The sequence below is a fragment of the Pomacea canaliculata genome, linkage group LG3 (genome assembly GCF_003073045.1).
Source record: "Pomacea canaliculata isolate SZHN2017 linkage group LG3, ASM307304v1, whole genome shotgun sequence".
NCBI classification, from domain to species: Eukaryota; Metazoa; Mollusca; class Gastropoda; order Architaenioglossa; family Ampullariidae; genus Pomacea; species Pomacea canaliculata.
This window is the reverse complement of record NC_037592.1, coordinates 29,432,438-29,447,718: the sequence shown is the minus strand read 5'-3', so window position 1 is coordinate 29,447,718 and position 15,281 is coordinate 29,432,438.

Sequence of the window (15,281 nt, the reverse complement as noted above, 5' to 3'; positions counted from 1 at the left end):
TTTGTTTTTTATGGGGTTTTTTTCAAATTTTATTGGAGTGTTTTGTTTTGGAGATTTTTTAGCTCCCAAAGTCAGCAACTGAAGTGACAGTTAACGAGCAAGGCCCGGCCTTAAAAAAAATGGTGTCACATCTCTAGAGGGAAATTACGAGGAGATCCGAACCCACAACCAGACGATTCTTGCTGCCTTGGTGACAAGTGTTTAATACACTTACGGCACCGAAGCGCTCCGGTGTCCCCGAGGCAGATCGGGAGTGGAGTTCAGACATCTTCCTCGCTGTCCCATTAACTTAGAAGAAGGAGTTCGCTTCACGGATGATGTAGTTCTGACGACAAACCATGCAGACAAAGTTCAGTTCTATTTTTAGTATTATGCAAACCTCCTCCTACTCTGACCCGACCGGCCGGAAGCGATTCCCCTTCCAACAGGCGCATGCGCACACAGCCGTCGTGTGCTGGAGTCATCGTCCCCACCATGCCAGAGCGCGACCGGTGAAGGTGACACATATCGATCTCCACAACGCCTGCTGTGTGAACCGATGACCCTGTGGGCAGCGCTGGACGTGCTGTGCAGCGCAGCATCCTCCTCTTATTTTCTTTCTTTTTTTGGTGGACTCGAAAGCAGAAAAGTTTCCCCTCCTTGGTCGACTGCCTGCGACACGTCGCCTCGAAGCCCTTGGGGCCAGGTGCACAGTACGTTGCTAACAGCCAGACGGTTATTATGCAATTTTTTTGTTTTAACATCAGCAGTTCAAAGCTTTCCATTCAACTAATGCGCCATCGCGGCTGTTGGCACCCGACTCCTCTTTGTGTGCTGTGACGTCATCCGAGTGGCGCAAAGTCCTCGTTCTAATCGATTACCGTTACCGCACCACCACCAGCAGCAGCACCACCACCACCAGCACCACCACCGCCACCACCACCACCACCCTTGCTTCCCTCACTTCTCTGGGTCCAGGTCTTTGTTTCTCAAAATCCACAAGCACCATCAATCCATCCTAAATTATGCATTATATTCCCAAATTTTCTACATTGAATTTGCCGAGGATTTACAGTTCTTATTAATTTTTTTGTGCCGGCTAACGAGATAGTGCGACGTCGTCACAACCTGACATTTTTTGGTTTTGTTTTTTCAACAATGATGTGATGAATGCTTTCTCCCTCTTGCAGACTTCTGTTCAGCACGAAGAGCCGCAGGCCAAAAAGAAAAAGACGCACCCACTCTGTGTTATTGGCGGCCATAGATCGAGAGCCCCAGAGACGGCAACTGGGAATTCTGCGCGACCGACCCTAGAAATCTAAATGACCATAGAGGGGTGTATGTGGCACGTTGATCGACCCTAAAGCTCCTCTGCGACCAGTTTAGGGCAAAAAACATTACAGCAAAAACAGAACAGAACCAGTGCCTCCCCCTCCCCCTTTCATTTCTCTCCCTTTTCATCGTCAGCCACCATGCTCTTACAGTCCTCCAGCCTGGCTCAGGTACTGGACTTGTCCTTATCTCGTATACTTTTTCTTCATTTTTTTTTTCTTTCACCCTCTCTCTCTCTTTTCACTCTTTCGTAGTGTTATGGATCTTTAAAAAAAATGCGTAAGGAAGGGATGCTCACTAGCTTGATGGGGGTTGATGAGATTAAGACTTGAAAGGGAAATCGTGCAACCTTTCGCACCTTCCGGTGCATGAACTCGATGGTTCTGGCGTGGTTTAATAGCTGTCCAGTGTAATAATCAGACGATAAAGACAAGACCTTCGAGCAAACTGCATCACCGTTGAAGGCCTTGACTCACCCCCTACCCTACCCTACCCCTCTCCCCAGCCCTTGGTGCTCCCGTAGACACAGGGGCGCCGAGTGGCAATGAGGGACAACCCTCAGTTGGATTACTTGTATCGGAGAAGAGAAGCAGAGACGATTCGCAACCAAAGGAAATCAGAAAAGTGAGCACATCCCTTCTTCATCCTTGCGCTATCTACTGCAGTCTTGTGGGAAGACAGACAGCAAAAGGAGAATTTTGTTATGTGATGATGCTCCAAACAAGTTGTACATCTCTAGCTCACACTGATTTTTATGTAGGTTTGATATGGCGGTTGTTAAGTCTAGAGACCAACATAAAAGGTACAATTTTACCCATAATGCTTCTCGCACACAGGCGAGTGTCTCCTCTCAAACACCAGCTTGACATTTCAGAAACGCCATTTCCATCGATACTTAGACTTTTAAAATAAAATGTTTTATTGGTGAAAAAAATGTTGGAAAATGTCATAGAGACGGTACTTTTAATCCAAGTTGTTTGCTGAAATCTCACTGAGACTTTTTGTACCATAGGCCGGTGTTAAATAAAGATTAGTTTTCTAATGGTTTCTATGGGATTTTTTTTTTAATATCTTGGAAGTAAAATGTTAAGTTCTAATAACGACGTCTTATGGCTTTCAAGGAAACAGGGAGAGACTGCGGAATCCTGTCTTTTTAATTCGTGTCTGCAACTAATTCCGAAATTAAAGGGCTAGTGTCTGCTTTTTTGGACACATATATATAAAGCGTAGAATAAGCTTATTATTCATTTTTGAAGTGCACGTGCAAGTTATTTCATATTCCTAAGCCTTATACTGGTATTTTCACGTGACGTGCAAGCAAAACATTGAACCCACAACGGCTTTATTTGACCTTCATTTTTTTTATCTGCTAGCAGTAGTCGTGACCTTGTGACCTTCTGACCAGTCTGTTTTTTTTTTTGCCGGAACGGATAATGATTTTTTTCCATACATCAAAACTTAAAGATTACAGAAAGAATATAAATCTTTTGGTTCTTAGGGTGCATGTTTCAAGATTTCTGAGATTAGTTCATCACAAGATACATCTTCACCAAACCTGAGCAATCAAACTCCTTTCCTTCGCAAGATAATATATCCAGCCTCTTACTCTCTCTCATATGTATACTCGCCTGCACACACAAACACACACACGATCACGCAAGGCTGACGAGTTTTACTTATTTTTGTTCTCCCTTTGGAATTGAAAAATCCGGAATGTGTTATTTTTTGGTGCTTTTAAATTTGTCATTCTAAAAATTTGCGAAATGAATACCATGTTTGCAATTTTTTTTTTTTTTTTTTTATTTTGGAAGGTGGGTAGAAGGACCGCGCGAAGGACATCTTTAAGGCAAGAAAGTATTTTTCTACGAAGAACGAAGTTTCCGAACAGATTGATTACATGTCAGACCATGCTTAAATCTGCCATGTGTGGAGGGCGCCAGTATCATTTCTTCTCGTGCGACGATCTGAGAAAGCCGCGCGGCCTTTTCCGTAAGTGATTGTTGTTGTGTAAGGTCATCTTTCTCACTCCAACTCTCCATGCCTCCAATCTCCCAGAAAGGCCGACTTGAGTAAAAGCGCCCTTTGAGTTCAGTTTGTGCTAAATTGACTGCACGTACATGGGGTCGTTGATGCGTGTCTAAACGTGTATTTTCTAGTTTGAGAAATCAGCAAAACTCATTTAACGATGTGATGTTATGCGCAGCATCTACCTCGGTTGATGTCCTGGGAAAACGCATTTATGTTCTGATGCTCTGGCGCATTTGTCTTATTATTCTTTCTGTCTGATGTTTCATGCCACACCCTTCCTCTTGGTTGGAGATTGTGTGGACAAGCGTTAAACTGGCAAGGCAGTAAAATTATGAGTTAGCCTGAGGCTATGGAGTGGGAGGAGAGAAGACTACAGAGTGCGTCCAAAGCTTTCACGTCTTGGCTCGACGGTGTCCCTCGGTGTTTCTTCGATCACTCGTTTTACTTACGCATCAATAAACATATCAAGGAACTCTTCTTGGTCTGTTCATCAGGAAAAAGATGGAGTGGTCTGTAAACGGCAGCTTGGGAAGGGAATGGACGTGGGACTGCGGAGGTCGTTGGGAGGACCAAGATGGGGGATCTTCGCGATTAAAGTTTACAAGGATAGGTGGGAAGGGCAGTTAATGTTTGAGTCCGCGGCGCGTGCAGCACTCGAGTACTAACATGCACTTCATACCGACATCAACACCTGTTCTCCATACCTCAACCTGTCGGTCCGTTTGATACAGGCGAGATCGTACGAAGCGGCGAGGTTGTAGACCCTTACCTCCAATTCTTGAAGTTTACCTCCAATAATTGAAAAGCTGGCACACAATGGCGACGGTGAGGGTCAAGAGCTCTCTTTATCGTCCCATGTTTGATGCTTCGAGCTGTTGGGGAGCAGGACCAGCTGTTGGGGGGAAAAGCGGGGGAAGGGGTAGCTGTGGGAATGTCGACAGAGACAAAGTCGGAGCAGGTGAGTTGCTTTGCTGGTTGCTGAAGTTCAATTAACTGAGCATTCTTGTGATCAGGTTTACGGGCGGTCGTGGACTTGCCCAAACACAATGGTATGCTGACGGACGAGAGCCTGCTCTGCCCATCGGGTTAGGTCTGTCTTTTTTGTCACCTTTCTGTGAACTTTCGGAGTTTTTGCGGTGACTGTTTCATAGTTCAGTAAACTTTGCTCACAGCACCTGTTTAAGCAATTTCTATCGCTCCCCCTTTCTTTCTCTCATACACACTCTTCGTTTCTCTCTGTACTCCTTTGTACCTTGTTCTTCGTGGTCATCATCATAGTCGTCGTCGTCGTCAATCCAGCCCACCCAAGACCAAAGAAGCTCGGTAAATACTTAGTTCGGTAAATACTCTTAGAATGTTTCGAATAGAGCTTTGTAGTTGGCGGTATTTTCTAAAAGTTTTGTAGTTTTAATTTGTTGCAGACAGATTATTCATTGACAATATAGCGAGTGTTTGTCGGTTTGGGTTACTACAGTGGCTGTCAACTAGCGGAGTGTATGAATAACCAACATTAAACCTGTCGGCATTTCTCATGTCCAGGACTTCTTTCTAACTTGCTTTTCTTCTTCGGTGGCTCTTATTGCATGTATCTCTTTTGTTAGTATAGTTTGCTTTACTTTGATTTGGTTTGGGTTGGTGGTGGAATGGGTTGCTAGAAGCTCACACGTTTACTGGCACCACCTCCGTTCTCAAAACAAAGAGCAAAGTAAACAAAACAAAAAGCCTAAAAAAAAAAATGATGACGAGCTGTTTTCCATCTTAGCTGTCATGCTCGACGACCCTCATCAACTATCGATACGAAAAAAAAAAACAAGGTCAAGCAGAAAAAATACTTTCCTGACAGTGGATGAATTGCAAAAACAACTGTCTGAATGACTAGAGGTCACAAAATGTTGCGTGTTTAGAAAAAAATAAATCTTATAACAGATGACAAAAACACTTGCTGCTTGCAGACGATCGACTAAGAAAAAGCTCATTGGCTGAAAGATTTGTTTCGGAGATGTCATGTTTTCTAGTCTTCATTTATCAATACGCAAACATCGATGACAGGTGAATCTCATGACAGCGGAAGTTTTCTGTCTCTCCTTCCCAACACACACATATACACCCCTTCAAGCGCTGAGAGAGTCTGAGATAGTAACTCAACCTGGGTTGTTTTTTGCAAGTCGATTAAACAAAAATCTCACCGACTTTTTTTCCTAAAGGGGTAAACTGTTTCTCCTCTTCCATCCTTTCATCTTGTTATGCAAAGCCACCCGGAGCTCAACATTTCCTGGCTTCTCTCTATATATATACCTTGCTCCTCCTACGCTTCCTCTTACTTTTTCATCTTTTATAAAATAAAGAAAAGACGAACATTGAAAAACGTTTTAATCTGTAATAGAGAGGCGAAAGCGAAAAGGTTCAAAGTTCACAATAAAGCACTAGCTGAACTTCTCTCTTGATATTACAGTGTACCAAACTTGACTAGAAGGATTACTGAATATTTGCGAGTTCTTTGTGGCTTACAGCAGTTTGACAAACACTGCATTCTCCAGTCCCAGAGTTCAAGTCACGCGGATCTCTGCCAATGAAAACTGATATGACCCGGGGGAATCTTCCGCCTCCTTCCCTCCGGCCCTTGCCGTCGCTAAAAATCTCTCAATCTTCACCGTCCTCATCATGTCCCCGGAGATTCCCTCTGACCCATCGTTCTCACTGAGTGTCATCTGGGAGTGTTAGTATGTCTGGTAAGAAGGCTGCGACTCTTCGTGTCGTTTTCTTTCTTTTTGAGAATCAATCAATGTGAAGAAATGTGAAACGAAGAATCGTGCTCGATGAGATGAGAATCACTTTTGTGCGCGCGCACTCACTCCTACACACACGCGCCCGCACATAGACACACACAGACGAGAGACAATAAGAGAAAAAAACGTCTTTTTAACAGACTGTTAATTGTTTTTTAATAAACGACAAGGGTTGTATAATCTATCCTCCTTGTGTTCCTATATTTTGCTTTTCGCCATTCAGACCGCTTGACAGCAAAGGACAGGAATATTCCTTTGATCCACCCTGTTCCTTTTGCAGTACCAAAAAATATACATGCAAATCATCGCTTCTTCTCCGTTTTTCTTATTATAAATGTTGGATGCAAAGTCCTCAAGAAGTGTATGGATTAAAACTGCTCTCTGAACTATTTGCTGTATTTCAGCCCATCCTCAACCGAGACTGATACTTAAATGCGAATTTAGACCATAAATTTCTTTCTCAATCCCGGTAGTTCCGGTGCTAAATGCCATTTCAATGACACCTGGGGTATAATCCTCCCCGCCAGTTGAGTCATTGATAAAACCTTCTCTCATCATCCTATTCTTCGCCAGTATTTTTATCAGACTTACAAGATTGTCTTTGAACCTCGTGGAGCTTACCTGGAAAGCTGAGAAAATCTCAGGGATGAACTATGGTTCGACGGAAATGTATTTACAACCACTCACCACCCACAAGCTCCTAACTCTTTCATTGCTGTCTATGTAACTGAGGCTGGTCTGGTGTATGAAAGAGTTTTGTCTTTGTCTATCCAGGTACCCAGCTGCCTGCAGACGGATCAGATGTTAGTGCATTGAGGTCGTCGCTGATGTTTTCAACGTGCTTGAACCCTGATGACCTTTATCCAAACGATATCGTGTGATAATAACAATATCCAGTGTGATAATAACAATCACATTTATTCTTTGTGCAATTTCAAAGCGGGTGCTTTCGCCAGGCTTGAGACTGGCTGAAAGGAAAGAAGAGTTGGGGAGAGCTAGGGGGAGGGGAGAAAAGGGAGAGAATTTAGTGTTCGTTGACAAGAGGCTACCTGCGCGTGCATTACTTAAAGGCAGTGGTCACAAGTGGATCCCAGTGGCCTGTCGTGTCGTCTATGAGGTCATTTCCTGCTTAGTTTCACTTTCAGCTCACACCCACTGCTTCCTGTCACTTATGCACTTGCAGAGGCAGATATCACCCGAGTTGTCTCCCTGCTAAGACGCCAGCCGCTGAAACTCTGGAAGCAGCTTGCCTGCAGCGTGGAAGCTGCCTCCTTCTTGAACTTGACGACTTGCAGATCGTGCTGCAGCCAAACACCGGCCAACACCCAATCAAAGTGAAAGTCACACCAGCTGAGGAGGTAACCCGAGAATGGTTGCCGAAAGGAAAGATAACTGTTGGTCTAATTGGACCCATTAGAGACTAGGTCGCTGGCACCTCAGTTCTCAGGGGCGGCTATAACGGAGAGAAGTGGGAGGAGGAGGGCAAGACACACAAGTACCTGCCAGTCAGGGATCACAAATTTAACAGTTTATTCAGGGAGTGTTCCAGCCGCACTACGATGAAACTGTATAAAGTAGTCTTTCCTTGACAGTCGAGTGTGTCGGAGGGAGGGGGAGCTGCACTGCAGTTAATTTTCCTCTAAAAGGATTTATCTATACTATAAACTCATTAGACGAAAGTAGGAAACATTTAATGTTAATGGGTGATGGATGAGAAGATATTCAACTTAATCTGTCCGCCACACTTGCATTTCGTTCTCATGTGCGTCTCGTCAATGACATACTGTGAAAGCCAGAATTTGGTTCAAAGGTTCATTTCATCGACTTTTTGACAATCATTCGTCTACAAGACAACACTTTGACAAACAGACGAACAATCAAGTAAAGGCTGTACTAAAGTGTAAAGCATAAACGATATTGAGATGGCCAGTCTTACAGAGCCTCTAAAAAAAGTAACTTTTCTTTTTAAAAAAATTAATGTACGACTAATTGTTTTGTATATTTTGAAATGATTGTCAATGTCGTTTAGATTACTATTTCTTCTTCTTCTTCCCCCTTATCTCCTCCTTCTTTTTCATTCTTCTTCTTACAGCGAGAGAGCATAAAATTTCTTCATCACCGCCCGGAGCAATCACCACTGGTGTCATCACGCCCGATAACTCTTGCAGCCGATATGTGATTACCCGCTTTCATGCAGGAGATTGCCCCCACATCACCGACAACACTGGGTCGTCTCCCTTTCCCGACCCTCCCATCCTCCCTCCCACACTCCCTCCCATCTCTTCATCGTAGTGAAGCCGACCACCACACCTTCGTCATTGGTAGAACGGCAACATCGGCTCTTGCAGCTTTATGGTCATCGTAAACCCCCGTGAAAACACGCGCCTCCCAATCAACGTCTTTTGACGAGCGTGCCAGTAGGGAAACCGCCGTGTGTGTGTGTGAGCCTGTGTCGTTGGGCAGACCTCGTCCACAGTGTCACTAAGCCATTCTTTTTGTTGTTGGCCGCTAAGGAGACCCATGGCCACGTTGAGCAACCTCCTTGCGATCGTACACCGTAAATCGATGACGAAGAAAAGAAAGAGAGACGAGAGAAAACTAGGATAAACAAAAGCGACCATGCCCAACTCGCCATCGAGGACGGTTATTCTCAGTTGGGTTTCTTTCCGCCAGGCCAGGCCATAGCTCCTTCGACCAAATGACGCACCCGTTGCTGCCTTCTCAAAACAATGCAAAAACGAGAGACTGCCAATTTTCTGATCACCGACAGCAGCAGCCTGGGGACAGCCAAGCGCCTTGCCCATGCTTTACACTCCAATTTCTGTTTCGACTCGGTGTGTCAATAAATTTGTCTTTACGTTCAATGATAGTTTTTGTTTTTCTCTCTTTTCATTTTAGGGAATGTGAGGGGCAGTCAGAACATCTTGCGCAATTTGTCACATCAGAAAACCCGACCTTCAAGTGGACCAGTTTTGCAACTTCAAAATGTATATTTAGTAGAAAACTAAATAAATCAGCGGCCTCATAGTTTAAGGTGAAAAGCCATTTTTTGTCCAAACGAAGGATCGACATGTTTAATGATCAACTTTAAGTATTTTTCCATCATCTTTCTATTATCTAAGATGTTCGAGAACTTCAAAACCATTGACTTTCTAGAACTGGCAACGGTGAGGCGGTGCAAGCTGGTCCACCGGCTATGTCATCCTGCACCACACAGTGTTTGTTGAGCAGGGTTTCTTGAAGGGTGGTCGACGCAGAGGCGGACAAAGAAAAAGCAGTTGGTTGGCTAACATAAAAGAATGGACTGGCTATGCCATGCAAGATCTGGTTACTGCCGCTCAAGACAGGTCGAGGTGACGAGTCTTGTAGCTCGCTGCATCTATTCATTTGTTCCTTCCGACAACCAATACCGGTGGACAACATAACCGTTCGTCAGCTGGTTCCAGTCAAGGGATGAATAAATGAACAATCCAAGATGTCAACATTATTTCTTTTTAGTGTGTCATGGGCGCTTACAATGTAATCCATTTTTATGCCAGTTCTGCAACATTTTACGAGCTGGATGGAAATAAAACGGTTTCATTGTTCTTGCAAACGAAACTAAAAGAACTCTTACACTAGAAGAATGAAACGGTCGAAGAATAAAACCTTTGACTTTATTTCCCTACTGTCACCAACTTTGTCCATCCCATCGGGTAAACGCATGTTAGATCAAGTGTATTTGTAGACCACCTCTGTTTTTCTCACCCGTTGACTGACCCTTGACCCTTGACTCTCCCAAAGGACACTGCTTTTTTGCTTTGTAACAGTTAACACGTAGGCAATAAAGGGAGGTCACTAGATCATAATTCACGTCACAAAATCCACATTATCCAAGATCAAGATGAAAGCTCTTTGTAAACGAGGGGCGGAAGACCTCTACCTTCCCCTTCTGTGAACTCTTGATGACGTGAAAATATACCCACTCAACCGCCATACGTCATCGGCAGGGCCAGCATCCTGAATGCAGGGCAACTTGAATAATGTATACCAGCGGGCTGTGTTTTGCCCGGTCTCGGCGCGTCAAATACGCGCCCCTTGGCCATCTTTGAGAATAATTAGCACGAAGTATCGGTCGGGAGGTTTTCTGTGGACTGTGTCGAGGTGTCAAAAGTCGCCGAAGCTCGTTTCAATCAGTCATGAACCCACGCGACGAACCTAGACCAGCCACCGTGGCTGTGATGTAGCTGCACTCTACATGTCAACAACCCCTACGTTTGTGTCTTATGTCAGGCTGGAAGGGGGGCGGTATCGATTACGTCGCCGACACGTAGTGGTGACGTTTTCGCCGCACCATGCGAAAGAGAGAAAGAGAGGAAGAAGGCAGGCGTGCGTGCGTGCGGGCGGGTGGTCTGGCCACGTCACCGGTTGCGGCCTGGATGGGAGGGCGTATTCTCTTGTCGTTGCAGTTTGCCGAGTACCCACTCCCCTTTCTTATTCTCGATCCGTGGATGAGAAATTCTCAGCCTTCTTCCAAGTTGTTTGAACAGTCTGAGTTCATCCGCGGGTTGGCTATCTGGAAATCTTTCCCAACGAAGGTGGCTGCAATTTATTAATTGTTGTACCTCTTCGCTTTAAAAATGTGATGGTGGTGGTGGTGGTCAGGGACCAGTCACTTGTATGCACACGTGCTCACACATGCACGCACGTGAAAATTTCTCACACGAACAAACCCATGCATACATCCACAAATAAGGAAGCACACACACACAAACACACACGCACGCGCTCTCGAGCAAGTGGCTTCACAGGAAAGAGTGTTAGCGAAGCATCATGGGAGTCAAATCCCCATTGTTAGCCCAAAATGCGCGCGCGACATCGATTTTTCGGGACCACGCTCTGAACCAGGAAACGAACAGCCGCATCATATCTTTATTCCCACTCCTCCCCATGAGAACGAAGGCAAGGGGAGATCCTCCACTGGCTGCTGGGGTTATCATCTAGATCGACTTCAACGTCAGTCGTCTGACGACTCTGACAAGGTCGCGAATATGTCAAACGCGTATCGAGGCAGGTCAAAGTTGATACTGAAGCCATAAGTGGTCAAAGTCGATTTAAAATCAAACTCACAACAGATACAGGTAGAGTTTGTGCCGATAAACTTAATTACGCGCGCAGCCCATTTTTCATCTGGATGTTTCTTCCAGAAAGAGATTAAAATCCATGGCGCCGGGATGGCTACATTTTCACTACGTGAAACCAAGCGTAAAATTCGTACACAACCCGTTCACCCACGATTAGCTGGGCTGAAGATCCTCCTGTGGTCTCTGTACAATCGTTATTAAGCCGACAGTCAGGATGGAATCGATTTGTGTTTTTTCTTTACTTTGCCGTTATCTTTTCGGTCGGAGTTAAAATGGCTGTTGTAGTTGTATACTTTTCCCCTCCCAGCCCTGTATAGTACCCAGGAGATGGGCGTAATTATGATGAAGGACCGGGCGACCATGCAGATTGCACAAACAACGGTACGTAAGGAGGACGAGGATTTGCACAGCGAAAACATCGCTGCAAACATTGATGGCCGGGCTCCGATGCTCCAGATCATAGCCTGGGGCTAAATGCGTCCCGCAAGATGCATCAGCGCAGCAGCAAAGCAAGGTTGTTGCTGCAGATGAGTGGCCCCGACGATGAGGACACGGCTGTACAGCGTGCCCACGACTGTCATTGATCGCCGACTTAAAGACATCACCGGGCCTAAACATTATTCTTCACATCATAAGACTTTTTAAAAATATTTCCTTCATTTATCATAACCTTTCTCGACGTCCGTCTACGTGAACGGTATTTTATGCAAATATACATGTCCAAGGTACAAGACCAAAATTCAACAAAGCTGAAGATTGTACCTAAAATTACTTATTTATCTTAAAGTGTGCTTGTCTATTTGTTTAAATGCTTGCGAAATATCAAAGGTATCTCTCGAACAAACAATATAAATTTTTGCTTTTTTATGGGCTTCAAGAGTATAATTGCTTTTAGCGGAGACCGAGTGTACCTGTCAAGGTCTAGGAAGTGCAAAAAAGTGCGAGGGACATAGTCTTAATAACTCTTGGCGTCGCTGGTCTATTTGTGGAACGAATGGGTCTGGCCAAGGAAGGCATTTTGTTTAGATTGGTGTGCTATGGCAACATCCAGTCCGTATTCAGCAGTTTTCTTCGTGCTTCGTGCAAACCAGAAGCTCGGCGCGTGCGATTCGCGAGTTGCCCGGATGAAAGCATCCTTTCACTGTGGAGCGTTCTGGACGAGCTACGCAACTTCAGCTCTCGTCGACGTGGTTAAGGAGAGACTTCAATATTTTAAAATAAGCTGTGAGTGGATAAGTGGATGAGTGGACAAATAAACAAGTGAATAAGTCGGTTTTACAGTTGCTGGCTCCTGCCGAAGCTACAATTTTACACCGTAGGCAGCAGCAACAGTCAGAGGATAACAAGAAAAAGTGACCGAAATTCAGAACAGCCCGGCACCGTATGTTTGCGTCAAGCTCTTCAACCTTTTATACGCCGGTAAAAAAACAAACAAAACAAAAAACTGTCAGCTGTTGTTATCGTCAACTCTTTTTTTCTTCGAGTGAGAGGGAGTTGGGCAGACGGTCTGGAGCAATTGGAAAGAAAATAACTGTTTTCGCTCATTTGAATAAGAGATGTAGATGCACTTTCTTTTGCGTGTAGTTATATATTTTCCATATTTTGTAAAAACATCATTGTAGAGGCTTTTAACAAATAAATGGTTTGAAACTATAACGTATGCTTTGTTTTTTGTCTGCAAAAAATATTGTATTACTTTAATCATATATGATTACACCCCTACCAGAAAAATACTGTGAGAGAGAGAGAGAAAAGAGAGAAATGTTTGTGCACGTGAGAGTATATGTGTGTGAGAAAGAATGTGTGTGTATATGACGTGTGTGAGTGTGAGAGGGAGAGAGAGAAGGAAGGCTGGTTGTTAGAACTTTTATGAAAGTGTACATTTCTTACTTTTCTATTTTAGATTAGAATAATTTGTTTTTTGCTTTGTGAGTTGATGATTAGGCAAACACACTCCTATGAAATGTTTGTTAGTATATCTTGGTCTATGATGCCTCCTTTTCAGACTTTTTTGTATATTAATATATATATTTTTACCTTGCTTTTTGTGCCTACTTTAAAGAGCGGAAATGTGCTATTATTATTATAGTTATTATTATTATTATATTATTATTATTATATTATTATTATTATTATTATAACAGTAATAAACTTTACTCTACACTTTTCTGTTGCCTTTGCTAGGATTCTGTCCTGTAATAAGAATACTTATTGTGCGACAGCACTGTGGATATAAGAGCGAAATGTTCACTTGTAAGGTTCTCTCAGCAACTGTGATTAGGGAATCACTGGCTGAGGTGCAAAGCTACTTTTCTCTAACCCTGCTCACAACACTCGAGCGTAGACTGACCCTTGCATGTTTTCTCTGATTCTCATACCCACGATGTAATCCTGGGACCTAGATAATTGAAAACCGATTATTTATCTCTGAAATCCTGACATAAAATGTCGACCGTGTAGTTGAATTTGCTGTCGGTACGAAGTTCTGTCTTTGTATTGCTTGCAACTACAATTTTCTTCCTTCCAGCTTTTTAGTCAGTTGCCCATCAAGAAATCAGATAATACTAACTTTCCTCCTGCCTGTCATTTTTCACTGATTGCAACAACTGTGATTTTTTTAAACCCATATTTTTATTTTCATAATTATGTTTTGGGATTAAATGACTAACAGCCTTGTCCCGAACTTGCACTTTGACTACCGGTGAGTGTGTACAGCGCATGCGCAGAATAGTTGATGAAATATCCTCAATTTTTTTTTTTTTTTTTTTTTTGGAAGATGCTTCCTCTGCTCCATAAAAGAACCTGGTGTGAAATGCGATAACTATCCCAGTAGTCCCAGTGGTGCCAGCTTTTGGAGCAAGTTTGTGAACAAGTTGCACATGTTGGACAAACATCACTCTTTAAATGAAAGTGGACAGCGCCTTTCGTAAGAACAGTTATTGCACGTAGGGACTCGCCTGATATCCCCGATGGGAGATGGGGAGGGGAGAGGGAATATAGGTGCTACGGTCGAAAGAACTGAACATGTAGTCGCACAGCATGTGGTCATGATGTCTGATTTTGCCAGCAGGCCGCGGCGCACGGACAAAGAGGACCTGTCTGAACTCAGCTCTTTGAGCATACCTAATGAAGACCATGGTTTGCATTTTGTCTTACATATATGTTTATCCAAACTGCATTATCTCACGCGCAGTCGTGTGCAAAATACCCAGCTGCAAAGTACTCGCAAAAATCCCGCTAAACAGCATTAAAACGGTGCCACATCACTCTAGTACTATGCCGCCCCCAGTGGCTATTGTTTACGAGGCATGCGATACAGTCCCATCAGGCAATTTTCGTAGTCCATAATATTGTTATAGTTTTAAGGACATAAACAAGGTATTTTCTAGCCATGAAGCTATTAAACTGAATGTAAAAATATTTGTGAAATGCGAGAAACCAAAGGCATGTCATTGAAGCAGACATCAACAAGACTCACCAATGTGACTTCACATTAGTCCTGCTGTGAGAGATGTAATGGTTAAAACACTCGCTTGTTGCCACTGCAGTGAGAAGCTCAGGGTTCAGATCTTTTCTCGGGACAGTCTCTGTGTGTCACATCTGTGCGCAGAGCTGGTCGTCACGATACTCCGGTTTCCTTCCACCTTCCTCTCCCAAATATCTTCAGAAAACATAATTATGTCTATATATTGTAAAATAACAAAATACTGGCCTTACTTCACTAATCTGATTTACCAGGATATTTGTAACAGTGCAATAGTTCATCGCACGACATCAGACTACCATTTCGACACTTCACTTGGTGGCGCTCCCTGCGGAAATTTGTTGATTGCGCATCTGGTTGGAGTCATCAACAGTCGCCATCAGCCCGCTGGACCAGCTCTAGCAAGGTTACTCGGTGCGTCCGTTTGAAGTGTCGACTGACCAGTGGGAGATGGGGAACATGGAACGGGTCAACGAGCAAACAAAATGTCTGACATGTCCAAGATTATGTGGCAACCACTTGGGTACGGACGTCTGGAGCTTTACTCAG